Genomic DNA, 27875 nt, shown 5'->3' with positions numbered 1-27875 from the left:
GATTTTCTCCACACTAAAAACTGCTCTTCTAATTCTGCCACTCCGGGTCATTACTTAAGTGTAATAATAATAAAAAAAGTGTGCGTGTGTGTGTGTGGGGGGGGGGGTCTCCACACATTCCGAGTCTCCAAAATTCCATGTGATTCACAACACGGGTGCATATTACACAAGGAAGGGAATTTTACTATACTAGGTTGGGGAAGGGAGAGGGGTGTATAAAAACAAACGCTTTATTTTAGTGCAAAGACAATTTTGATACTCACTGCTATCATAAAATACCTCACCTCCATTTGTTATTGTGCATCCGGCATCACCTATAGGCCAATTTGTTTAAATATCTTGCTATTTTAACTTATTTTGCAAGAAAAAAAACTTACCATTCCCATCTTCATGCTAGAATATGGTTTTTAGCACTGGGAGTTCCTTATTACTAAACAAGGCAATCATTAAACAAGGAGTCTTGACAAAATTAGTGCTGTTAATAGACATTTTGCAATAAGCATTAAGTGTACCATTGAAAAATGAATTATTTTAAGCTTCGTGAATTAATCATTTAGAAAAAAAAAAAACATTACCAATTCTTTTAATTTTATAATAAACTTTTACAAACCTCAATTTGCTTTCATATTAAAGACTACAATTTTTATAGATATTAAGGTGAAACATTATGCACAAAAGGTTGGAAATCACCAGGTTGTCTTGTGAAGACATGTACATCTCCCTTGACAACTACCGATTCAACACGGTTTGCTGTGGATTTCTAGTTCTTGTTCTGGATGTGTTTTCTTGGCGATTGCAGAGGGCACGAGCACTGGCTTACAGGTATAAAAAAATAAGAGAAAACATAATTCCATATATGATGTATAAATCAGTTATGTTTTGAGTGTGTAGGATAAAGGATCATCTCAGCCGTTAAAGCTATGTTCAATCTGACAATCTCTGATTTTCTTGGGCGAGGGTGGGGGTGGGGGGTTGAACCACCAATCAACGTCAACTGTTCCAAATATAAACTGCACATAAACTAACCCCTACATTTATTGACTTAAAATCAGAAATCCTATGTTCAGCTTTTTGTCTAAGAGTAAGCCTATAAGCGTTACTCCCTCTCGTCACTCCCATCTGAATGCCTTTGTGCATTGGTGAAGCATTTTTAACCAATGTCCTGGTCCAACAACTTTTTCTTTTTTAGAAATCACTTCCTAACATCTTTGAGAGGGGTGGGGGAGTAGCGTTCATAATATCACAGTCCAGAAAAGATATCACCATTTAATGATAAAGATTTTTTTAATTTTCACCGTTTTTCATCAGATATGCCCATTTTTTTTTTAAAACCTAAATTCTTTCAGATTATGCAAAATAAAAAAAGTTTAATTTACAGAGCTTAAAATAAACAAATAAAAAAAAAATCATGCCGATCTTTTTTTCAATAATAATAAAAAAAAAACACTAGTACATATATAAATCATTACTAGAGGAACTGCTTATTTGTTGGTGCTTAACGATCGTTTAATCATTATAAAGTTATCCAAGGGGACCCATCTGTTGGAACAAACAGTTTTTATAATATTTCTTCTTTATGAAGATATTTTTAGAATGTGAGATTTGACTATTCATAAGATGCCGGTGATTTTGTCTGATTTTGAGATTTGTTCAAATGTTGTATAAGATATCTTTTGTGGAGATGATTCCAAATTGTTTGCTTGGTAACAAAAGAATTAGCATTTTCATGCAGAATCCGTGGAAATTCCATATTAGTTGAAAATTTTAAATAAAATTGTTAAAATGTTTTTAACTTCTAATAGGGTATGCCACCAATAATTTCGACGATCGTTTTTATAACCACAAGTTATAATAACCAATCAATCAGAAGCTTCCAAAGTTACTATAAAAATTGTCGAATTTTGGATTCAATCAGTTCACCGTCATCTGTCACGAACCTGCATTTGATTCTTCACCGCCATCTTTGTTACTAGGAATTACTTAACACTCAAGATTGGAACTGCACTGATTCTTCACCTCCATCTTTGTTCAACAGGTCACAAATTAAATATGTTTGTACAAATTAGTTTAAGAAACAGCATTATTTGAGAAAAAAAATAGTGGAACTGGAGAATTTCTTAGATCAGAGTCAGACTTGTTATTTTTTATTTTACTTTTTTTTTAATTTCAGAAGTCAACATTTGGTTTGCGGATTCCACATCCCTGATAATAGGAACAGCTTATTTTAAAGATGTTAAGAAAAAAAAAAACAAAGGAAAAAAGAAAAGAAAAAAGAATGAACTTGAAGACTATAAGAGACAATTAGAGCAAAAATGTGAAAGCAAATAGCCAATTTAGTAACCTATCCCAAAAATGAGATTCATTATTTAGGTTTCATTTTTTTTTTTTTTCTCTCAAGAGAACTTTAATAGATATATTAAGTGCATTTCTTTATCTCTGAAGCAGGCCTTCAGAAGAGAGATTACCCTGAGCCCCCCACTCCCCAAACCATTAACTCTTTGAGAAACCATTAGCCTAGATATGAAGAGTTTCCAGAGAGAAAAATATCAAACCAAGATGAATTGTACTGTGTGGTCAATATTAAATAACACTCAATGGGGAAGGGGTATGAATGGTGTTCGCCGTTCCTCAGGGTTAGGGTTGAAGCTGAGGTCTGGATACTGCTCTCTCAAACAGGAAGCTGAAACACTTTTGAAAGAATAATAACTTGGACATTTTCACTTAATCTTAATCTGTAGTTATGCTTTGAAATCTTTTAGATGGGGGATTAATTAATTTGGATTACTTGGACTAATATTCTCATCTTGGTTATTAGTTTCACAACATTTTGGCTGATGTAACTTCCAGTCTTCTTCACGTATTTTTTTTAAATGGGAATCTATGTAGAATTTTTAACTGAACGCTTTAGTTCATAGAGGTGGATTGTTCTCGTTTCATCAGCCATAACTGGGTAGAAGCATTAATCATCTTTTTAATTACTAGCAGGACCACCCGATATTGCCCGATCGTAAAATACACTTAAATATATTTTAATTTATGCAGATTTTGTATTTATTATTATAGAGCAAATTCTCCATTGATTATTATATTGTACTCAATTTCAAAACTTTAAAAAAAAAAAAAGAAAAGACTTCAGTGCCATCAGCTGGGATCAAAACCAAAACATTCAGTGCTCCAGTCATAGTCATTCAGCCTTCATTGTTATGAGCTACTGCCAGATGGAGTAAAAAAAAAAAAAAAAAAAAAAAAAAAAAGACTAAAATTTAAGAAAATTCAAGCTAAAAATGTATATATATATTCATGCTCGATTTACTCCTGCCAAAGTGAACCGCGTTTTTGAGGCTATTTTTACAGACTAAAAACCAAATCAACAGTATTCCAGAGGTCCAAAAACCCTTCATATCAAGTTTCAAATTTATAAATCAAATATTTAGAAAGGAATTTTGCACACATATATATATATATATATATATATATATATATATATGTCAAGGGTGTGAGTTCCATTATAGAAACGTTGATTTATTTTGAATAAAATATGCATCAAGTGCGCTTAAAAGCCAAATCACAACGTAATATTACGAAAATAAACAAGTATTTTACTTGCTTAAAATTTATAAGTTAAATATATTCCGGAGCCAAACTCCATCCTCAGTATGTTGTTTTCTTTTTTCTCTTCTTCCTTGCCATGTTGTAAAGTTGGAGAAGGAAAAGTGTTTGTCTCTCAGCGGTTGTATTTTGAAATGTTGGAACTGTGCGTTGGCAACACGAGATTAACGTCAAGGGTGTGAGTTCCATTATAGAAACGTTGATTTAATTTGAATCTTATATTACGTTGTGGTTTGGCTTCCAAGCGCACTTGATGTGCATTTTATTTTGTTCAAATTAAATCAATTTTCCCACAATGGAACTCACACCCTTGACGTTAATCTCGCATTGACAATATATATATATATATATATATATATATATATATATATATATATATATATACATTATATATATATATATGTGTGTGAGTGAGTGAGAGAGATAAAAACATGTCAGAATGCTAAAACGTTTTCATCCTAAATTCTACACAATTATGCATAATATAGAAACTGGACAAAAAAAGAATTAAGCATAATAGTTAAATGAAACCAATCATCTAATAAAAAAACATAAAATGAATAATTAATTAATGAATGCTTGTTTTTCAAAGGAACATGCAAATTAGTTAACCTTCATAAAGTTGCTTTATATCCATGACTGAATATATTAAGTTCGTTTTAATAATTTTTGAATAAAAAAACGTAGACTTAATATCAGTGTCAGAATGAGGAAAAAAAAAAATCAACTTTATAGGTGTATAGATTATTACAATAGTGGGTGATAACTAATGGAAAACCCCTATGGATTAAATACCATAAAGATTACCAAGTGCAACATGTTTGAAAAGATCTAGATCAAGGTCATGTTATATCGGGTGAAATGTTGTTTGAAGAGGAAATCCAGCCTGTTGGCTCGGAATACGACTCCCTCATCAATCAGTAGACTACTTACTGAGGATAGAACTGTGTGTCATTTGCTAGCCCAATTTCACTATTATATATATATATACACACACACACACATATATATATATATATATATATATATATATATATATATATATAATATATATACACACACACACGAGTAAATGGTAAAAAAAATTGAAAAAGTGCTCAATACTGTAGAGCAAAATATGTTTTTATTACCATTTTTGGTCTGCTTAGTTACATAAGTTTCCACTACCAAAAACGGTAATAAAAACACACACACACACACACATATATAATTATTTACTATAATAATTAAATAGCTACAGACACTAGTGTTTCATCCTTTCGGGAATCATCAGTGCAGTGTGTCACAATTAACGCCAGTAGAGAGACTCAAACCCTGGCAACAGAAGTCATGTCTAGCTTCATTAGCAAGGACCCGAACCATTCAGCTACCAATAACTGTGAGAGATACAGTTGAAATTAAACATTTATTCTTTTTAAATGCTTTTAACATCAGTCAGAGTGATCTAGTAATTATATGATGATCTACGTATATGAGCTAAGTTGACTGACTTATTACAACTGAAAGTGCTCAACGATTGTGTATTATTTTATGTATCTGTTTTCAATATTTACTTTGACAGTGCTCAATTAGTAAGTTTTGAAAATAGATATGTCAATTAGGCTACACAATTTTATGTGTTTCATCTTCATGAGGATTCATCAGGCTACTGCATAGGATCAATGTTGCGTTGTGTTTTTATACATTCTCGTGCTACTGAGTTTGCTAGTAAGCTAATCATTCTTTGTTATTCACACACCCATTAATCATAGCCAATGGACGCGCGTTTATCAGGGAAAGGTTCACTTGAAAAATGATAATCAGGTATAATAATAAATAAACAAATACACTGGTATCTGTTCTGATACTAAATTTATCTTTCCTGTTCTGTCTTTGGTCACTGAAGGAAAAATCTTTCCTGGATTGAGGCAAGTTATGCTTTTGTTTCAATCTAGAATTCCTCTTTTTTGGGAAGCCGAGTTGTCTCCATGTTAACTACTGACCGTGCTTAACTTTGCCCTGGTGGGGAGACAAGTAAATAAGAGCAATTCCAAAATAAGCAAATAACACACAGCACATTCAACATTCTCAAATGGTTACCCATTTAGTACTGATCAAGTTCAATATTGCTTAACATAGGTGATTAACGAAGAACCAGTCTGTCAACATGATTATGCTGTATAAATTGAATACAAATAAGAGAAATATAAAATATATAGTTGTGATGGAACGATTCCAATATTTTCCCCCAGATTCCAAAACAATTACCAATTCTGTTCTAAATTCCTGATTTCAATTCCTTTAAAATCTCTAAATATTAAGCTGTAACATTTTTTTTGGGGGGGGGGGGGGCGTAAAAACTCGTATGTGCATTTATTTTCACAAACATAATACATTTTTAGGGGAGATGATCTATAGATTTTAATTTTTATTGATAGTTTAAAATCATTAAATATTTATCATTGTTTTTTGTTTTTTTTATCTATTTACTCTTTATTAATACTAGCAAGTGAAAATTAAGTTTTAAACAAAAACAATTAAAAGAATCGGTTTTCTGGCATCGAAAAATAGGCTCCCATTTTTCCAATTCTGATACCTTAAAAAAATGTACCAATTTTTTGGATTCCTGCTTCTGATTAATTATCCTGAAAATATAATAATTAATACGATAACGTGTGCATTATTTTGTATGTCACGCTTACATCTTTTTTCTTCTGAGTGACTGTCGTTAAATTGTTATGACCTTCCATTTCTTGTAATAAATAATTTTACCAAGAATTCTTCATAAGTTTTGATTTCAGTTTCAATTATACCCAAAGGAATTTATATATATTACATACTTTTTTTTTTTTTCTTCACAAGTTTTGGATTCGGTTTTGATTCAAGCTGATGCATTCAAGTCATATGGATATATATATATATATATATATATATATATATATATATATATATATATATATATATATATATATTTCTGAAATCACAAATTTATAACATAAGAATCAATAGAAAATTGACTATAATAATTTATGCAAATTTCGTATATATTATCATATTTAAGCATTTTTACGATCAGGCTATGCTGGGCGTTCCTGCTAGCTTAGATAAATACTTTTGGAGTTTTAACAAAAAAGCTGCAATAATATCAGGGCATCCCCATTTTCGCTGAACATCCATAGAATGTCAACATCAATACATTACATATGAAAAAGTCCGCTGTGGAATTTCTACAGGTCCCGCTAGTAATATATAATAAAATAAAATTAGAATGCTACTTAAAATGTGTAATGAATAATGAGAAAAGTACTTACTAATCTTGAAACAAATATTACTTACTTTGGTTGCGTAAAAGCTGAGAGTACAACTTTCAAGGTGGTTTACACATGAAATGGGGCCAAAGTGAATATGTACTAAATTGCTGCGTCCAAATTGCGTACGTTTACTGGAAGAATTAGTTCTGCATTCGTGCTTTGAAATTAGTGGGTCACAAGAAAATAGCTGTCATAGAAATGAAATTGGAGGTCTTGATAAATGAAATAAATATTTTTTAATATCCCTGTTGCAAATTATGTCCGCTTTTTTTTTTGGGGGGGGGGAATTGCTTTTTTTTAATATAGTTTTCTTCGTTTTTCTTATGAGCCAAAATATTTCACATATTCTCATAATTAAAGATAACAAAGAGTGTCACTTCTAACGAAATTAATAAAAAAGGACAATTTTTAATATAAGGTCATTTAATCTGTATTTAGCGATGAAGATACATTTTTCTTATATCCTAATGAGTTACCACTTAAGACCAAAAGCCACTCAAGGACAAGATTTAATACGATTGTCAGTTGGATGATGAATAATACTATGAGAAGATTGGAAACGATGATTAACAGACAAAACTTGATTATTTAAGCAGAAGACTCAACAAGTATTTGTTTACATTGCATTTGAAGACGACCAGCAATGTACATTTTAGATTGCTGACCATTTAGGTCCATGATCACTGCTAATTTAGTGTTTATATTAGGTTAGCATTTCAGAGTGATTGAAAAAAAATATATATATTGTTTATTTTGATATTTGGTTTAACATTCATTTTACATGCTGGCATGTGTTTTTTTTTTTTTTTTTACATGGGGGGGGGTCACCACTTATCAAGGTCCAGAGGCCACTCGAGGATAAGGGTTAGTCCTTGTGATTTTAGCGTAGTAAACATTAGTGGGAATTTTGTAACTTGGATTACTTAGGGGGATGGTTCAATAATAACTTGTTCACATTAGACTTGAAGACAATCAAATGGAAAGCAGGCAAACAGAATAGAGTCCCACAGGCGACTAGTTCTAAGAAAGAAGTCTTGTTCATGGAATCTACGTTTGAAGTTCAGATGAGCACCTGCTATGAAAATAACAATAAAGCAGGGACAGGCTCGCTACATTTCTTCTGTGGGAAAGAGGTTGCAGAGAAGAGAAGAGGGCATCCCCACTAAGCTACGGTCTATTTTGAACTCTGTCAAGACAGGGTAAGCTGTTTCTAGCAGCCCCTGCCCAAATGTGGCAACAGTACTCCATCGTTGGCTGAACCTGACTTTTATATAAGTAGAGAATTGCATCAGGAGTGAGATATCTACTGGAGTGGTAGAAGGATCCCACCATTTTTCCAGCGACTTTGGCAATGGATTTGATATACGTGTTCCATTTCAGATTGGGAATAAAGGTCAAGCCCAGAAGCTTGTCAAAACATGAGGCCTCCCCAAGACAAGAGCCATTCATTTTGATCGATGACAGCTGGACAACAGAGCGTTGATGATGTAAAGATAGAAGCTTGGTTTTAGATGCATTAAAAGTAACCAGCTACTCCTTTCCCCATTGTACCATGTGCTCAAGATCAGAGGAGAGAGAGTCAGAGAGAACTTGGTCATTTACGGTCTTCGAAGTGTTACCATGGATGGTAGTGTCATCAGCATAAATATCTATGAATGATCTAAGGATGTGGCTTGGAAGATCATTAATGTAGATCAGGAAGAGAGTTGGACCCAGGATGGACCCCTGAGGGACTCCAGCATTAATACTGAGAGCTTCTGATTTCTGCCCATCAACCACTACTCTTAAGAACCTATCAGAGAAATGATTTAATAGTTAAGACATTTGCAGCTATACCATGACTGGAGATCTTGTGAAGTTGACCTTTATGCCATACCAAAGGCCTTTGATATGTCAAGAGCAATTGCCCTAGAAAGGTTGCCTCCATCGAGGAATTCTCCAATCCTATGAGATATAACTGTAAGTATGTCTGTTGTAGATCTAGCAGAACGGAAACCATATTGCATGTCACTAAGAAGGTTATTTTTGCCGAGATGGTTGACTACTTCCTTATTTAGCACAGATTCCAGCAGCTTACTCATGATTCATAGGAGACTTTTTGATCTGTACTGAGAAGGAGATGAGCGATCACCTGAGTTCTTAAATACAGAGCAAACTGATGAGGTTTTCCAATTTCCAAACTAACCTATCTTTAACCAAGTTTTTATTCTTCTTTCTCTCAAATTCATTTTTATCACTTCCTCCCATGTTTTCCTTGGCCTTCCTCCATGAACTGGACAATTATGTTACAATCAGCAGGAAAGCAGTCTTGTGGTACTGTGTTCTTACAGATGAGAAAGAAACTGTTCAGGAAAGTTTGCTTGGTTTTGGGTATTCAGAAGTAAAAGTTTTTTTGCAGTGGTGGTAGCCGTTTGAAACTTAAATGTGACGGATTGACAGGCTGATAGAATCTTTTATAGTTACGTGTGGACGTATAGAAGAGATTGGTTCGAAATTAGAAAAAATTTAATAATAAAATTCCCATCTGGAAGGAATTCAAACAATGCAAATGAAATTTAATTCTAAATCAAGAAATTACATCAAATGTAGAGGGACAGGTTAACAAGCGTTCATTTGATGAATCATGAACTGTGACCCACACAGATTTCTGAAAGGACCACTTAGTTTCATGATAATAAAATAAATTACAAACCAATTTCATGTACATTTTTATAATGTCCTAGATCATCTGACCTCTTGCTAAGTATTTGTTATATATATTATTAAATATGATTTTTTAACCCTAGCATTGGTTGATAATCATATTTTTACAAGTATTTAATTGTAAATGGATTGTGCAATAAAGTATGAATTTTGGTAATTTTAAAAGAGAAAAACAATTTTGTGACATCTATTTTCAATATATTAATTTATTTTTATTTCGGACTATTATTCTCATCTTTATTAATTGTTGTTTTTTATCTTTATTGGTTGTTGTTTTTTCACGACGTTTCAGCCAACTATTCCTCTGGCCTTTGTCAGGTGGTAATCGCGACAAATAGGAACTTTGAATCTCCTAACTGCATTTTCAATATATATGATTTTTTTAATTTTTTATTTCAGGCAAAAATTGGCTGATGTAACTACCATAATCACTTTTAATCTGAGTACTTTCATGTTAGAAAAAAAAGTTAGAAAACTAGAAAAGATCAAAACAAAGCATGTAAATAGGATTTGTCTATTATTTGAGATATATATATATATATATATATATATATATACACTTAGTTATATTTTGAAAAAACAAAACAAAAAAAAAAGAAGGATTCCAGCAGAGTGCTCTATCATAAAGGAAAAATTCCAAAAATAGAGCATATTATTTATATTTTTATTTTCAGAAAGTTTAGATAAGTCATCAGTACCGTCGGTTTCAAACTTGATAATCGGGGACCATTTTAGATCCCCATATCAAGCTCTCTTCAGCTGATACTCATCTGTATTATAACCGGAATCGGAAACATACACATACATTACAAAATCTCGTGCAAAAAAACAGATGAGTATCGGCTGAAGAGAGCTGGATATGGGGGGTGGATCTAAAACGGTCTCCTATTATTAAGTTTGTAACCAACAGTACCGATAACTTATCTAAACTTCCTGAAAATAAATATATATATACACACATTTTAAAAGGTTAAGGTTAATTCCATCTCAAATCATCCAGACCATGACACCTTACCTCTCTGATTTTTTTCCAAACTTTCACCATATCATAAAAATTAGGGAATCCTGAAAATTTGAGCTTTTAACTTTAAGCTGTTCCGAAAATATTACAATTTTGGTATTTTATGTACATCGCGTTGAGGCGCAAATTCGCAAGGCATTATTTCTGTTATTAAATCTGCTCTTTCAAAAGTGGAGTTAGTGCACTGATGATGAAACGTTTCATCGAGAATTATTGGGTTTTGTGCAGATGGGGCAAATGTAAATACTGGACAGAGGAATGGCGTTGTGACACTTAAGTTCCCCATCTCATAGACTTCTACTGCACAACAAATTGGCTTGAATTAGCCCTGTTGAAGTCCTATGCGCTCTTTCAATCTCTGTCAACATTAGACATGCAAGACTTACTACTTCAAGAACAAGAGAGAACTTAAAATTATTGGAGAAGAACTAAACAAAAAGAATTTACTTGGTAGTGCCAGTGAAGGATACCAGTTGGGTTCCCCACCCCATGTAGACAGGGCAATGAGAGTCTTTTTGCAAGTCCTGTTTTGGGATCAAAGAAAAACTAAAGAAGCATATTGGTTCTACAGTTGACATTACAATTAAAGAACTGGAGTCAAGATTTCAAAATCTATTGGGAACAAACAAATGTGTAAATACTGAAGATGTGGTGAAAAGCTTCATTAAGATGTTTATGTACAATTATGACACACGGCCAGAATGTAAAAGAGAACTGATCCATTTTGGAAATTATGAAATACATTATTTTTTAATGGTTTAGAAAACTTCTGGTAGTTTCAGGATGCAATATAGAAGTTGTTCATACAGAATGGAAATATTGAATTCTTTGTTGCAAATAATTTCAGGGACAAAGTTGAATATAATTAAAGATTAATTCTTTTATTACTGAACAAATGACTTTCCTCCCTATCCAGTTACTTGGCTTTACCTGCTACTTGCATCCTTGCATCAAACAAAAAAAACAAACAAAATAGTTTCAGCCAACTTAAAAAAAAACACCAGAAAGCAGCAATACCACTTCTTAAATGAACAGGAACTCAAAATAAAATTCAGGATTTCCTGTTTATTGGTGAAGTCAAGTGACTCCTTGTACACTATTCTGTCTGGAAGTGAGGCCCATAAAACTGCCCATCTTTGAAGTTCGATTGTGAGCTAACAAGGAAAGAACCAAACACCTTTTTTGGAAGAATTTAAGTTCAGACTATCAAGAATGTCTAGGAACAAAAAGAATTAAATTTCCAATAGTGCCACATGGTTTTTTGGGTCGCTTTAGACCAATACCCAAATCTATGCTTAAAAGTTTAATAACTCAGAAACAGTTCATTTTCAGATATTTTAAATGTGATTTTTGGATTCCTCGTGTGGAAAACCTTGTCCATGCAAATTTTCAAGGTTCTACTGAGTCTAGAAATTGATTTATGCCCAAAAACGTCATTTCATAATTTTGCGAATTTGCACCTCAATGCGATATACGTAAAATACCAAAATTGTAATATTTCCGGAACGGCTTAAAGTGAAAAGCTCAAATTTTCAGGATTCCCTAATTTTTATGATACCAAGATATGGTGAAAGTTTGGAAAAAAATCAGAGAGGTAAGAGTATCAAAGATGTTTTTTTCTGGATGATTTGAGATGGAATTACCCCAATGTAGTTTGCTTGAAGCATCGTCTGTAATTTATATAAAGCAATATAATGCAGAGGTGTAATCGATAAACACAAACTGAAGCAAATTAAAACAATAGTAAATGACCTAATAATTATTCATTTTTCTGTAATTTGAATCTCAGGCAAGCGTCCAGTTTGGTCATTATTGTGTTCATTGTTCAAGATTGTCCTTGAGCATTCTTATGATGCTCAGGAGGTACGACCTTAAGTCATATCCAGTTCTTGTAAAGAGGTTGATGGATAGGCACAAGCAAGACAGAATACATACTCTAACATATTGTGAAAGCAAAAAGAACACAACAATACACATACAACATAACTACTTACACCTGAAAGTATCCTGTACCTCTATAAGGCCACCATTTGCCCATGTATGGAGTACTGTTGTCACATTTGGGCTGGTGCATCTGCTGCTTGTCTCTCGCTCCTAGACAGGGTTCAAAAAAGAGTCACCAACCTGATAGGTCCTGAACTGTCATCTAGGCTTCAGCCTCTGTCCCATCGACGAGATGTTGCATCCCTCTGCCTGTTCTACAAATACTTTAATGGTGAATGCTCTGACGAACTGCAAACACTTGTACCTCCTCGACGTAACTACCCCTGACAAACCCGACAAGCTACTAAGTCTCATCCTTTTACAGTAGAGATCCCTAGGTGCAAGAAAGCCTTTTACTCCAATAGTTTCTTCCCCAGAATTGCAGGTCTTTGAAACTCCCTTCCGGGATTCTGCTTTCCTAACTGTACTGATATGTAGACGTTCAAGTGTAATGTGAACAAACATCTTTCTACTCATCTCCCTTCATAATGCCCCTGCAAATTAAGTCCCTGATAGTAGCCCACTACTTCAAAGTGGCACTGTCCCTTGTTTGGGGGTAAAAATTGAAAAAAAAAAAAAAAAATTCATTGTTTGTTAAATATACTTTAAATAAACAAAGTGGATGTTACTTCTTAAACAACAAGTGAAGCATGCATGGTCCCCCGTGAGTGCACAGTGAACGAGGCATAAAAAATGATTAGTTCAGCATTTGTCCCTACTCTTCCATTTAGCCCCAAAAGTCCCCAGGGTATGTCAAATCCTGGTGAAAATGAACAAACAGTGTAGTTTTAGCCCTTAACATATGTAAATTTGAGTTCTGCACCATGCAAAAAAGAAATGACTAAATCCATCATTTGCCCCCTCGATCTCATTTAGCCCCAAAAGTCAACATACTTAAATTTGAGTTCAGTATCATGTAAAAGTGCTAAATAGACATACACAGAAAATTTTGGATAAATATGGTAAAATAGTCCCAAAAATGGAGTGTTTTTATTAGCCCTAAAAGAGCCCCTGGGGTACACCCAAGAGTTATCGCAAAGTATAGACAAACAAAATTATATAAAAATCAGTTAGTCACAACTTTTTAAAAAGTTTTATAAAAATCCAAAGCATCAATTCTTTTTTTAATAAGCACAAAACTGTAAATTTTAGCCATTTTAACCCAAAAGGCACCCCTAGCGGGCAACCGGAGCTTTCCCGGAAAATCCGTTCTGTTACTTTTTTGCTCATATTAGGTTTGATGTTTGTGCAAAATTTCAAAAAATTCCAAGGCAAAGTTATTGAGAAAAGTGTGGACAAATGAATGGATGAACAGACATGAGTGAATTTGTCGGGGCACCAAAAAAATATTTAAAATTGTAATGACTATATGTATTAAAATAAAATTAAAAAATACAAACAGCAAGTTTTTTAAAGAGCAAGCCGTTAAAATAGTTCACAATTCTATTTATGACGTTATGTCCGATTTTAGAACTATTTGCTTTAAAATAGGTACAATGAAATTTTTTGGCAATCAGCGATTCTGTGCATATTTCAGTGCTGAGTTTGTATGAAAGGATATATACCCCCACCCCGCCTCTGCCATTTGAAGATCCTTTGGAAAATATGACTTAGAATATTGCTACTTGAAATAGGAGACAAGATTCTTCCAACAAAAAGTAATTTCCAGTTTAAATAGCTAAACGTCACTGTTTAAAATACAGAGTTGAGATTATATAGTAATTAATGTTTTGCCATAAGTTCTTCAAAAATGTTGCCTGCACGTTTTGTTTTGTTTATTGTTTTTACAGGGGGAGTCACCACTTATCAAGGCCCAAAGGCCACTTGAGGATAAAGGTTAATGTGTGTCAGGTGGTCAGTGGTGGAAATTTGGAAGAATTTGATTTAAAAAGACGGTTCAACAAAAATTTGGTTACAGGTGACTTGAAAGCGACCATGGTGTAGTCAATTTGGAAGTAGGCCTGCAATATTGTGTTCCACAGGCAGTTATAGAAATAAGAAATGGAATTTTCGGTGCTTATTTAGAATTAAGCTTATTCGAAAAAAAAAAATAAAAAAAAAAAAAAGCAAGAATACAGAAAAATCTTTATGATGTATATACTTGTCACAGAAGATGTTATATTTGGAAAATTATGTAAATTGATCAAGTATTTTTTTTTTTTTTTTTTAAACTAAGAAAATAAAAATGTTCGATTTTTAGCGATTTTAATACAAAAAGGCTAAATTTTGTTCTCGTTCAAATGGAGTTGTCTCCCCTTATATATGCTGCATAAAAAAAAAATATAGCCTATCAAAAAACCCTACTTTCCGCTTAATTATAAAATTTGATTTTCCTAGTTAAAAAAAAAAAAAAAACAATTTATGATTTTTGGAATATGGCATGTTCGTTCCGTGACGAGTACGTACATCATCCAGACTTTTCTGTATATATATATTTTTTTATAAGTATAATTCTAAATAAGCACTGAATTTCCTGTCTTGTTTTGAAAAGAATACAAATTTGTTGGCAGGAGGGGTGGGGAATAACGACTTAAATTAGTTCTCGCTGACAAAGGGGTGGAAGGGAGAAATAATTGAGCCTTAAAATGCTGTCATCTGTCAAAATGTTGACTAAGATTATACGGCTATCACAAACGATAAACAGGGCAATCGTGTCTTAAAATGCCGGTTAAATCACACCATTATATAAAGACTTCCTCTAACTTGCATAAACAACTCAGTAAATTGCTACATAAGTAAGTAAAGTGTCTTTATTTGTAGTTATTTATTTTTATAGAAGGAACAATTGAATACTAGGAATAAGATGGCATTGAAGAAGAAAAGCGAAAAGTGACGTTAAGCTATCGTAAAGAATAAAGACCCTCATCAGCAAATCGTTTTATGAAACGCGTGCTGACCAGTTATGGAGTCTTGTGACAGGATAACAAGGCTTGATGCTGAATAAATTGCACATAACGATCAGAAAGATCATATTTCAATATGATGTGGAATCTTTATCTCTCTTCTTAAACAGTGACATTTTGCAATGCTTTGTGAAACCAGAGAGCCAGATGAAGAGACCTTCCTCTTTTCCCCTGGCTAATGACACTGTTCAACTTGAAAACTGTGTCTGAAGAGGGGAGGGGGGCTTATAAAATTTAAGCAATATGTATATGTATGTGCATATATATATATATATATATATATATATATATATATATATGCTAGCAAAAATATTCTCCCTTCGGTTGCATATTTTTGCTAGTATATATATATATTCGAGGTATCCAAAATTCTTTTTATAAAATTTAAGCAATATATATATATATATATATATATATATATATATATATATATACTTAGGCAGCATTTTCTCATTTAGACAAATATTATTGAATAGCACAGAATTATTCTGTTTTACTATTCTATTCTGAGATTGGAGAAGATAAAAAAGAAAATTGTAAAACAGAATTTCGTGCTATTCAATAATATTTGTCTATATATATATATATATATATATATATATATATATATATATATATATATATATATACACACTGGCAAAAATATTCTCCCTTCGGTTGCACATTTTTGCTAGTATATATATATATATTTATTCCAGATATCCAAAAATTTAAAATAATTGAATTTTAAGCCTTGCTTCACACCAGTCATGGCAAAGTATATTTTCTCTACTCTAAAATTGAGAATGGTCTTTAGAATCCTCTTGCCTGATGAGATCAATTATAATCGAAACAGTCTGTACATCGTAGCAAGATATAACTGTATTTACAGAAAGAAAAAGAAAAACTATATATTATTATAAACAAATTTACATGGTCGCGACACTGACGAGGACTTCTGGGTTTAACTGACCATTTGTCCAAAACATTGGTATGTCCAGTGTCATAAAATATATCATGGTCTTCTTTTATTGAGCACTCTTAATAACCTTGTGAAATTCATTAGTTATCACTCTTGAGTACCTTTAACATGGAATATATATATATATATATATATATATATATATATATATATATATATATATATTTCTGTGGAAATATTCTTTCTTCACTTATATTTTCTTTTTATATATACCAATCCTTATTTAAGAAGCATTATATATTATAATCTACCATCCATGAGCATTTGATTAAATATTTAATGATTATATATGGTCTTGGAAAATTTTCAACCTTGAAAACTATATATATAAAAAAAAAAAAAAAAAATGAATCCCAAATCCTTCGTTGGAAACTATTTTGTTTACAAGTCAAATTAATCTCTTGCAATCACTGTATTAGTTTGCTTCCAAGAACTCTCGCTAGTCTTAATATTATTTTAGGGAATATCAGTTGTTTTCAATGAAAAACTGTTTCGGAGATTTAAAAACAAAACAGTATATTCAATCATAATCCCCAGCAGTGTTGATCCAACACCACCTCCCTTAAAAAAAATAAAAAATAATAAAAAAATAAATAAATAAAAAAAAAAAACGTTCCAGAGATAGGATCTTTTTATTTTTTTGTTTAAGATTAAATTTGCTAACCTATTCATGTAAAACAAGTCTTTCTTACCTGTATCACTTCTCCCCCCCCCCAAAAAAAAAAAATTGTTATTTACAAAACTGCTGTATTTTATAGGATTCAGATGAAACACGTATACTACTTATTATCTCCTAACCTTTTCAATTATTAATATTTTTTAAAAAATTTATTTACATTATTATTTTTTACTTTTCATTTCTTTTAAAATTCAGCACGAACTTTCCGGTATAGCATTACCGCAATGATATTTCCTTTTGTTTATAATGGGTTATTCCAATCTTTTTATCCTCTTTTCATTATTACTTTCTACTGCAGAGAGAGAGGGGGATGGAAGAGGGGGAGATGGGGAGGGAGAGAGGGAGGGAAAGGAGAGAAACATCTAGCAAATACATAGCAATGGCAAAAATGGCACACAGACAAAATTGAAAAAAAAAAAATTTCAAACCAAACAAAAACCCTAAGTTAACGGAGAATATTTTTTGGAATCAATATTTTTTATGTATTAAAAAGATCAAAAGTTTTGCAATCAATAAAATTAATGACTCAACAGTAAACAAAAAAAACTTGTCGTTTACCTAAAATTCATATAAACTTGAAAACGTTGATAGTTTCATGAATCCGACACTGTAACAACTGAGCTACATCAATCTGAGTCATGACCCTTACTCTCTTCTAGAATAGCTTAACTCATTAATTTTCACAACAGGTATCTTTGCTATTTGTATTATCTTTTCTCTGTATGTCTTCTTTTAAAAGTCTTATCACACTGCGCGTTTCCATTCCATTATAAAACACCCACGCCATTATTTTCCATCCATATATTATTTCAAATTATAGTTTATATCCAAATCTGTTTACATTTTGATAAAAGCAAGCATAGTTTTTCAGTTTCAGCAATCTGGAGCTTTATTCAGTGGCGGACTTGGCCCTTCCAACACATCATTTTTGCTCTCTTTGAATTTAGAATTAATAAATGAAATAATTAGTAGACCATCTATATCTTTCAAATAGGTGTATGCTTGTTCAAAGAAAAGCCATTTTAAAATCTGTACAAACTTTGTACATTTTTTTTTTCGAGGACCAAAATACTTTGTAACAAAGTATTTCGATCATCGATTACGTTGACAAAGAATCATCAGTAGTGAATGTTATATAGGATTATTAGTGCATTTGAAGGAAAAAATTGCAAAACCACAAGTGAAGTGACTATTTGCTACTTGTAGATCTCAAAAGAATGCTCCCGAGAAAGAGGTATTGGAAACAGATGTATTTTGAGGTCAGAGACATCCTTCAACAAAAAAAAAAAAAAATTATCGAATTGTCAGAAGTGTGGGAACCAATGTATCACCCTAGAAAGAAACTATGTTTATGAAGTCGAATTTTGCCTCAGAGTTGTTGCTTTATTAGTTATTAAGTGATGTGTTATCAATTCATTTGAGATAATTTGGAAAATGAGGACAGGGGTTTGTGAAGCCTTGGTGGAAGTTGATACACCTCGGATCCCACCCACTGTTTTGTTTTTGTTGTTGAGATTTTGAAATTGATTTACATCTAATTATTTTCAACAGACCTTGAAATGAGCACTTCTGGTATTTGTTTTTATATGAAGTTTCTCTTGGGGGGGGGGGGGTCTGCTTAAGACTGGTAGTAAAGACAAGAGACCAACAAGGTAAATTAGTGCTACCAGTAACCACTTTTCTATGTTTTCACGATTGAACGATAACGCCATAGTGAGCTTATTTACATTAATTATTGAACTCAATTTGATTTAATGAAGTTTCTCTGTCATTTAGTTTGATACTATGATCAACAAGGTATTAATTTCATATTTTCCTTGCATGCGCACACATACGAATAGAACTTGAATGCCTACTAGACACTATCCTCCAGTGTCTAAATTATCTTTTTACAAGGATTTGTCAGGATAACCTAGCATGAAGATACTTTTCCCTGCAAGTAAACGCTGACTAAATATTCAAAATCACATAGTATTCACGGCCCAAATAAGATCTTCTCGGTACAGCTAACCCACACTACCTACTACAAGAAATTGTGCGTCTTGTCCAAGTGATGTTACCTCAAGTAGCGGCATGAAGCTGAATGTTCCACCAGACTAGATGAATTCTTATCCTGGAATCCAGTAAGACTAAGAAACCACAAGAAAGATATACTATAACATGTTTAAATGGTCAATCGGGGAGAGGAAAACTATGTTCTCAATTTCTTTACTAACTCCGTGTTTGAGATGTAAATGATAACTTTAAGGGAATATTTAAATATCTGTGTATGTTATATAGAGATCAAGTGTTAACCTCATGAAGAGGAGTCAGTTGGTTTCTAAAAAAACTTCAACTGAAGCTAAATCAAAAGTATAGTGTGAGCCACCTGACATACAGCTGTAAGATTTTGCTGATGGACGGCTACTATACAATGCTACACAACTCAACTGGACGATTTGTAAGTTGAATATCAAATGTAGCAGCAAGTCCTGGGAACATAAGAAAGGGCAGTTGAGAAGAAGTCATACACTATCCACTATGACTATGCGATTCCTGCAGCTACGTACTTAGGAAACAGAGCTATTAAACTTTACAGTGATATGAGACGAGGAGAAAGAAGCAACCCTAGTAGAATTTAGTGTCCCATATGATTTTGGGTTAAACAGAGCAAAGAAAAAGATAACGAAATACCGAGGTCTTATGTACAGCATGAAAAGAAACTAGAAGTTTAAAAAGATCTTCATCGTTCCAGTAATTATAGAAAAGAATTTCAAAAAACTACTTGGAAAATATATCAGGTGAACCAAGTGCAAGAAGGATACAAACAATTACACTTAAAGGGACAGTTAGAAATCTTATTAAAAACTAAACCTGCCAGGTATAGATGGTTTGTTATATATATATATGTCTAACAAAATAATTTTGAGACTAATATTATGTAAAACGTTGATATTTTCATGTCACTAGTTTGTGAAACAATTTTAAAAAAATTTAATTACAAAAAAAAAAAAAAACGAAAAAAAAACAAATATAGAATTTCTTTTAAAATATGAACAAATGTCAGCAAGCACTCATTAACACTGACCATGTATTAGTCAGCAGTCTGTCTCTCTCCATAAATATTAACAGTTTTGTGCACAAATCATGCTAAAAAAAAAGTAACTTTCTATTATGAAAACAATATTATTTGAGTGCCATTTTGAAAAATAGCATTTCTTTAAACGAAGTTTTTGTTCTATATGACAAAAACAAGAAAAACATGTATGGCATTGTATGTTAGATGGTCATGTTGAAAAAGGTTGAAGAAAAAGATTTCTAAAATGTGTTACGAATATAGTGTTGTGACACTATCCACGTCCCAAGTGTTAGGAATTAAAGAAAGAAGAAAAAAAAATAAAAGTAATAAAGAACAGGAAGTAAGTTTATCCAGCAGAACAAAGGATAGGAAATTGTTCACAAAGGAAAACAAAAGAAAGCGAGAGACGGATCGTTGATCCAAGATATGGCTGACAGGAACAAGAGATTGGTCAATATATTTCAGAGTTGGTTTTGGGAGTGGAGATGGGTTTTGCAATAGTTTTACAACAGTTGGAGGATGGTTTGCAGATAGTCTTGGGTTTGTGACGATGGTTGAAAATAGTTATGGTTGATGACAGTTGTGACTTCGAGTAAATCGAAATGAGTTGATGTTAACCGACAAAAAGGCCTCACAAATTATGTAGACATGTACCTTAGTGTTCAGAGGATCGATGGTGTCACACACACACCCAGAATGCAACTGATATTTGCAGAATGTGTCAGAGTTTTAGTTTTCTTTTGTGTATTATTTGTTATACTCATGAACATGTGCACGCCTCCTCCTTCATAGTAACCACTTATCACAATATTCTGTGGATCTATATTAAAAAACCTTGTTAAACTTTGTGACATTACCATTCTATGTAGGTCAAGTACAAACTGAAACATAATTATCAAAGTATACTTACGCAGATAGATATGAAAAGTCTTTATTAAAGTGTGTGCCTATTTCCATTCTATGGAGGCCAGGCGCGAACGCAGACCCCACAATTTTATTATACCATCCCTATTTAATAACTTAAATAGGGATGGTATAATAAAATTGTGGGGTCTGCGTTCACGCTTGGCCGCCATACTTATTAAAGTATTATTATGTACATCAATATCAAAAACACTTGTAAACGTTTTTTTTGTGGACCAGGCACAAACGCACACCCAACAATTTTAATGAACCACTGTTCTGCCAGATCAAACATACCATTCCTGTGTCTTGATACATCTTCTATCATAAATATGTAATTATATATAAAGGAATAATGAAGAGAAAGAGGGAATAGATAGAGACAGGGGGAATAGATAGAGACAGACAGGCAGGGGCAATAGATAGAGACAGACAGGCAGGGGCAATAGATAGAGACAGACAGGCAGGGGCAATAGATAGAGACAGACAGGCAGGGGCAATAGATAGAGACAGACAGGCAGGGGGAATAGATAGAGACAGACAGGCAGGGGCAATAGATAGAGACAGACAGGCAGGGGCAATAGATAGAGACAGACAGGCAGGGGCAATAGATAGAGACAGACAGGCAGGGGCAATAGATAGAGACAGACAGGCAGGGGCAATAGATAGAGACAGACAGGCAGGGGCAATAGATAGAGACAGACAGGCAGGGGCAATAGATAGAGACAGACAGGCAGGGGCAATAGATAGAGACAGACAGGCAGGGGCAATAGATAGAGACAGACAGGCAGGGGCAATAGATAGAGACAGACAGGCAGGGGCAATAGATAGAGACAGACAGGCAGGGGCAATAGATAGAGACAGACAGGCAGGGGCAATAGATAGAGACAGACAGGCAGGGGCAATAGATAGAGACAGACAGGCAGGGGCAATAGATAGAGACAGACAGGCAGGGGCAATAGATAGAGACAGACAGGCAGGGGCAATAGATAGAGACAGACAGGCAGGGGCAATAGATAGAGACAGACAGGCAGGGGCAATAGATAGAGACAGACAGGCAGGGGCAATAGATAGAGACAGACAGGCAGGGGCAATAGATAGAGACAGACAGGCAGGGGCAATAGATAGAGACAGACAGGCAGGGGCAATAGATAGAGACAGACAGGCAGGGGCAATAGATAGAGACAGACAGGCAGGGGCAATAGATAGAGACAGACAGGCAGGGGCAATAGATAGAGACAGACAGGCAGGGGCAATAGATAGAGACAGACAGGCAGGGGCAATAGATAGAGACAGACAGGCAGGGGCAATAGATAGAGACAGACAGGCAGGGGCAATAGATAGAGACAGACAGGCAGGGGCAATAGATAGAGACAGACAGGCAGGGGCAATAGATAGAGACAGACAGGCAGGGGCAATAGATAGAGACAGACAGGCAGGGGCAATAGATAGAGACAGACAGGCAGGGGCAATAGATAGAGACAGACAGGCAGGGGCAATAGATAGAGACAGACAGGCAGGGGCAATAGATAGAGACAGACAGGCAGGGGCAATAGATAGAGACAGACAGGCAGGGGCAATAGATAGAGACAGACAGGCAGGGGCAATAGATAGAGACAGACAGGCAGGGGCAATAGATAGAGACAGACAGGCAGGGGCAATAGATAGAGACAGACAGGCAGGGGCAATAGATAGAGACAGACAGGCAGGGGCAATAGATAGAGACAGACAGGCAGGGGGAATAGATAGAGACAGACAGGCAGGGGGGAAAGGAGACAGGCAGGGGGGAAAGGAGACAGGCAGGGGGGAAAGGAGACAGGCAGGGGGGAAAGGAGACAGGCAGGGGTGAAAGGAGACAGGCAGGGGTGAAAGGAGACAGGCAGGGGGGAAAGGAGACAGGCAGGGGGGAGAGAAAGAATAGAGAGAGAGGGACAAAAAGGATAGAGAAGGCATTTATGGTACTCACTGCATTCAAGTTAAAAATTTACATCAATAAATGTGTATACTAACCTTTGCCACAAGAATTAAGCCCATCTTGTAAGCTGTCAACACTAAACTTCCATTCCCTTCCCTCGTGTGTTACTCAATTTGAGAGTCATTAAATGAAACTAAGAGCAGTAGAATTGCATATTTAGAAAACAAAGTGACGATTGTACATTCATTAGTAAAAAAAAAAAAAAGGTTTAGTTCATATCTGCAAATGTGCTACAACAACGCCATGTCTATAATCTTAATGTAAATAATTCGCACGTATTACTAGGTGATAAATTTGGTACATATCTGATCTCCGTGCTCAATACTAAAATAGTTCTTAAAATTAAAATTTGTGGATATTTAAAAGGTTACTTTACGAAAACCATATTTATCTATTCTATTTCTACTCCAACACTTGGACAACTCTAAAATTATTACAATAAAACCATGTTTGTTTGATATACTTGTAATAAAATGTCAAAGCCTAAACGTTATCAACCTTTATCTTTATACAGTTGTGTAAGTTTATATATTTCTATGTACAAGATGAACTCCTAAACTAATTTATCGATCATTATGAATTTTGGAACATATATTTTGCATAATAAAATGTTCAAATGTATATTATATTTAGGGATGAAAGCTGTTCTTGAAAATTCAGATAACTGATTTTTTTGTGAAATTTTAAAAAGATTTTTCATTTTTTTTTTTTTTTTTAAATATATTAAAGAGGTTTTAGTGGGGGAAGGATTATTAGCACACTCTCACATTTGAAAATTCGAATACCATATATTTCGGCGTATAAGACGACTCTTAAAAAAAAAAACATCTTTAAAAAATCAATATTTCATAAGATACCGGGTGTTGTAAGCTCTAGCTTCGGTTAAACAGTTTCGTGATTTAGCAGTCGTCTTATACAACCAATATATATATATATATATATATATATATATATATGTGTGTGTGTGTGTGTGTACACATTTCCCTACGCAATAACTGTCAATTTTTAGTCTACAGACTCGAAATTTGATATACAGGGTACTGAGATTTGGGAAAATCGATGTGATCGGTTTTGGCCAGAAGTTTGGCGATTAAGGGGGTCAAAATTCAACGATTTGACCTTTGAGAACTCTACCAAACTCCTCCGACAATTTTGGATCTACGCACTTGAAATTTTAGATATAGGTTCCTTGGACATGGATCTAACTTAATAACCTGATTTGAGCCCAAAACAATAAATTTTAAGGGGTCATAATAGGGGTCAATGTTAAAAAAAATTGATCTCTGCGGTCTCTTCCAAATTACTCAAACAATTTCTGGTCTAAATACTTGAAATTTTACATAAAGGGTATTCAGAGATAGGGCAAGCTTTTTCATCAGTTTGAGTCGAAAATTTTTAGTTACCAATATATAAATGTATGCATGTATGTCTGTTTGCATGTCTGCCTTACTTTCAATAAAGGCGACGGATTTTACCAAGATCAGTATCGTTTTAAAGTTCAACCTTTCATACGACAAATATCGAAAAATTGGCTAAAAACATTAATATCTTCCCCTTCAACTAGGCACTTTTCTACAGGGGGGGGGTCACTTTTTTCACCGATATTCTTTAAAGTTATCCTCTCCTTTAGATTGTCTAGCCTTAATTTTAAAAAATGTCGCTTCCGGTTTGGCGGTGGTCGTAACAGCATAAACGTTAGGTTTCACCCCGTTCTTTTCCTCCTTTGCGGTACGGGTTCACGTCTGCGTTCCTACTACCACTTTTTTTTTTTTTTGGTCAACATACACATCCAAACACACGGGCAACGCCGGGCTGAAATGCTAGTATATGATGATAAATGTATTAAAATTTGCTTCAATTTTATACTTCGTCTTATCTAACGGTCGCCTTATACACCGAAATATACGGCGTATCAGATTTGCATTGAATTTTATTCATAATCATTAGACAACAAAGAAACAAAATTCCTAGAATTTTAATTTAAGACTCCTTAAACTTAAGCCATTGGGACATTTCCTAAAATCAATCATGCAATTGATTTTGATCAAAATTAGAATAAAAATTCTAGACATAAGGTTTAGTACTATATTTGGATTTTAATCACCATAAGGAAATAAAAAAAAAATGGTGCAAAACTGTTCTGTTTCTTTTAGCCGTCCTGAGACTGATGCATTATATTAAATCTTGATGCCGTTTTTGGTGAGCAAGTTATAATTACATTATTATTATTAATAATAATAATAATAATAATTCAAACTTACTAGATAATTTAACAATGACAAAATAAAAACATAAAGCCCACGTTTTATCAACAAGATAGCGTGGTTTAGGAAGATTGAAATTTGAACTTAACAGATGATTCATAAACTAGGATGCCATTGAATGTAGCTGACAAGAGTGGGGAAGGAAGCATATTTAACAAAGAATGAATCTCAAAGCAAGGAAAGATTTGCCAACACTGATTTATGGAGATCATGTTGAACAGCATGTAAATTATATTTGCTCAAATAGGATGCAATCTGGGAAGGTAAATTTTTTTTTTCTTTTTCTTTGTTCAAATAAATTCATGACTGTTTGTAGTGTCATATTTGCCTTTGTGTTCCTTAATATTTATTTATACAATGATTACAAAACATTACAAACTATCCAAGTTGAAAGCAATCCATCTAGGGTCAAACAGTAGACATTATATATATATATATATATATATATATATATATATATATATATATATATATATATATATGAGACAGTTTATCTGATAAAAATTGTTGAACTTGTTACATAACGAAAGCAGTTATTTGAAAAGTTTTAGTGACACTTATAACTGAATGTATTCCCTAAGCCCTAGTGACACCAGGACAGAGGCCATTGTTAAAATGGCGTTTTCCCTGTTGGCTGAAGTATAGTTTTGGTCCTGTGCAGTTCTAGGATGTCCACCCTCGCAGGCTTTGCTTTCACTCTTTGAGAAGGGGGGGGGTTATTACTAATTGTCTGAAATGCCCCTACCAATAAATGCAGATGAGGCTACCAAGGCATTTTTTTTTTTTTGCAGGTCAGAGTGTTCTTTCTCTAAACACTGAGCTCTTCAATCTTACTTTCGACTTGTGACATTACCCTTCCGTGAGAGGGAGATAAATATCAACACCCAAGGATGAATGCAAAGTCCAGAATGGAAGTTCTCGAAATCACGTGACTTCCAGGTAAAGATTTTTCTTCTCTTCAAGCAGAGAATATGTGTAAAAGGCACTGTGACTGGTCGAGGGAGGGGGGCACAATGTAACTAGGTGTAGAGAGACGAGCTATCTATCTGACGCAGGTAACCTGTCTCTGATTTTTTTTTTTTTTTTTTTTTCTGTGACTGTTCTTTTGATTGATAAGCTTCATAAGTTAACATCAACATCCAAGTGATTTTGTCCACAGATGATCCAGAACCTGGACCCTTGACAAAGGCTGTATAAATAATTTATACACACCTTGATGTATGGAAACATAACACCCAAATAATATTTATGGTAGTGATGGGATGCTTCCAAAATTTTTCCCACTTCCGATAAAATTACAGATTCTGATTTCTTATAAATCTCTTAAATATTCAACTACAAAATAGTTATTTCGTTTCAGCCACCGTAAAAATAAATCTTAAATGTGCATATATTTCCTCAAACGTCAAAACACATTTGTGAGGGGGTGATTTATAAGTTTTTAATTTTACTGAAAGTTTAAAATATTTTTTATTTTATTATTACTACCAGCAGTAAAAGACGTTTTTATTAAAGCAAATTCAAATAAAAAAAAGATAAATAAAGGAATCGTTTTTGACATCGGAAAGTAGGCACAAATTTTTCTGATTCTGATACCCTCAAAAGTTCTGATTTTTCCAAGTCCCAATTCAGATTAATCATTCCAACACCAATTTATGGTTTGTTTTTAATTGAAGGGCCATCATTTATCAAAGCTGAAAGCCACTCGAAGACAAAGGTTAATGAGACCCTAGCTAGTTGAAAGGCAAAGAATCTCATGACAGGATTGAGGTGGAATAATGGAATGAACTAAGTTTGGTAACTTGTGAGGACGTTATATGACAGGAATCTGATATTGGATTTGAAACTGATAAAGTTGTAGTTTGTAAGGAAGCAGTTCCACGGCAATGTGTTTCACAAACAAATGTAACTTTTTACAACTAATTAATAGAATACAAATTGCTATTTCCCCCCCCCATTATTGGAGGAGGAGGAGGAATTAAATATAGATTCATATATGGAGACACATTAGTCTCCAGTTTCGCATATAGCAAACACAAAAAAACAATGCACAACACTTTCAGTTTCAGACATAGACGGTTATCGCCCTATTTCCAGCAGTTGCCAGCTATCAGCTGAAACATGCAATATCAGCTTCCTCTTCCGTCTCTTTCTTTTTCCCATGGCACAGACAACAGACGGCAACTCACAAGTTCAGTTACACATGCAAACCGACTCTGTAATGGAATGATCTCTGCATAGTAAACAGCCTTACAGAGGTAAGCTAAACTTAGCAAAAGTCATGAACAACGAACTATACACACACTGAATTAACTCTGTAACCACATTAAGCAAAATGTATTATTCTCAGTCCACACATTTGCATGGATGCACACACATATCGTCTTATGCATTTTTCACCAAAAGCTATTGTCTGTATAAAAAATGTATAAATATTCTTTACATGTTTTAAATAAAGTCAAAAGTTGTAAATAAATTACCTCGATATCTATTTTTATTATACCATAGCAGCAAGTTTTAGTTTCC

General features: G+C 33.7%; 1 protein-coding gene and 1 long non-coding RNA gene across 2 annotated transcripts in view; one reads left to right on the top strand and one right to left on the bottom strand.

Moving 5' to 3' along the window:
* LOC145295948 (uncharacterized) overlaps nt 1–27875 on the bottom strand; it is a 100414-nt gene that overhangs the window by 43169 nt on the left and 29370 nt on the right. The window lies entirely within an intron of this gene.
* LOC145295947 (tRNA-uridine aminocarboxypropyltransferase 1-like) overlaps nt 26269–27875 on the top strand; it is a 97322-nt gene continuing 95715 nt past the window's right edge. Inside the window, exon 1 of the mRNA XM_080141838.1 lies at nt 26269–26288. The gene's annotated coding sequence lies outside the window, so the exon portion shown is untranslated. The remainder of the gene's footprint in view (nt 26289–27875) is intronic.

This window comes from Euprymna scolopes, chromosome 16 (assembly GCF_053919585.1).
Source record: "Euprymna scolopes isolate OS-2025 chromosome 16, ASM5391958v1, whole genome shotgun sequence".
NCBI classification, from domain to species: domain Eukaryota; kingdom Metazoa; phylum Mollusca; class Cephalopoda; order Sepiida; family Sepiolidae; genus Euprymna; species Euprymna scolopes.
The sequence above is the reverse complement of the archived record's forward strand: the minus strand, read 5'-3'. Positions and strand labels throughout refer to the sequence as shown.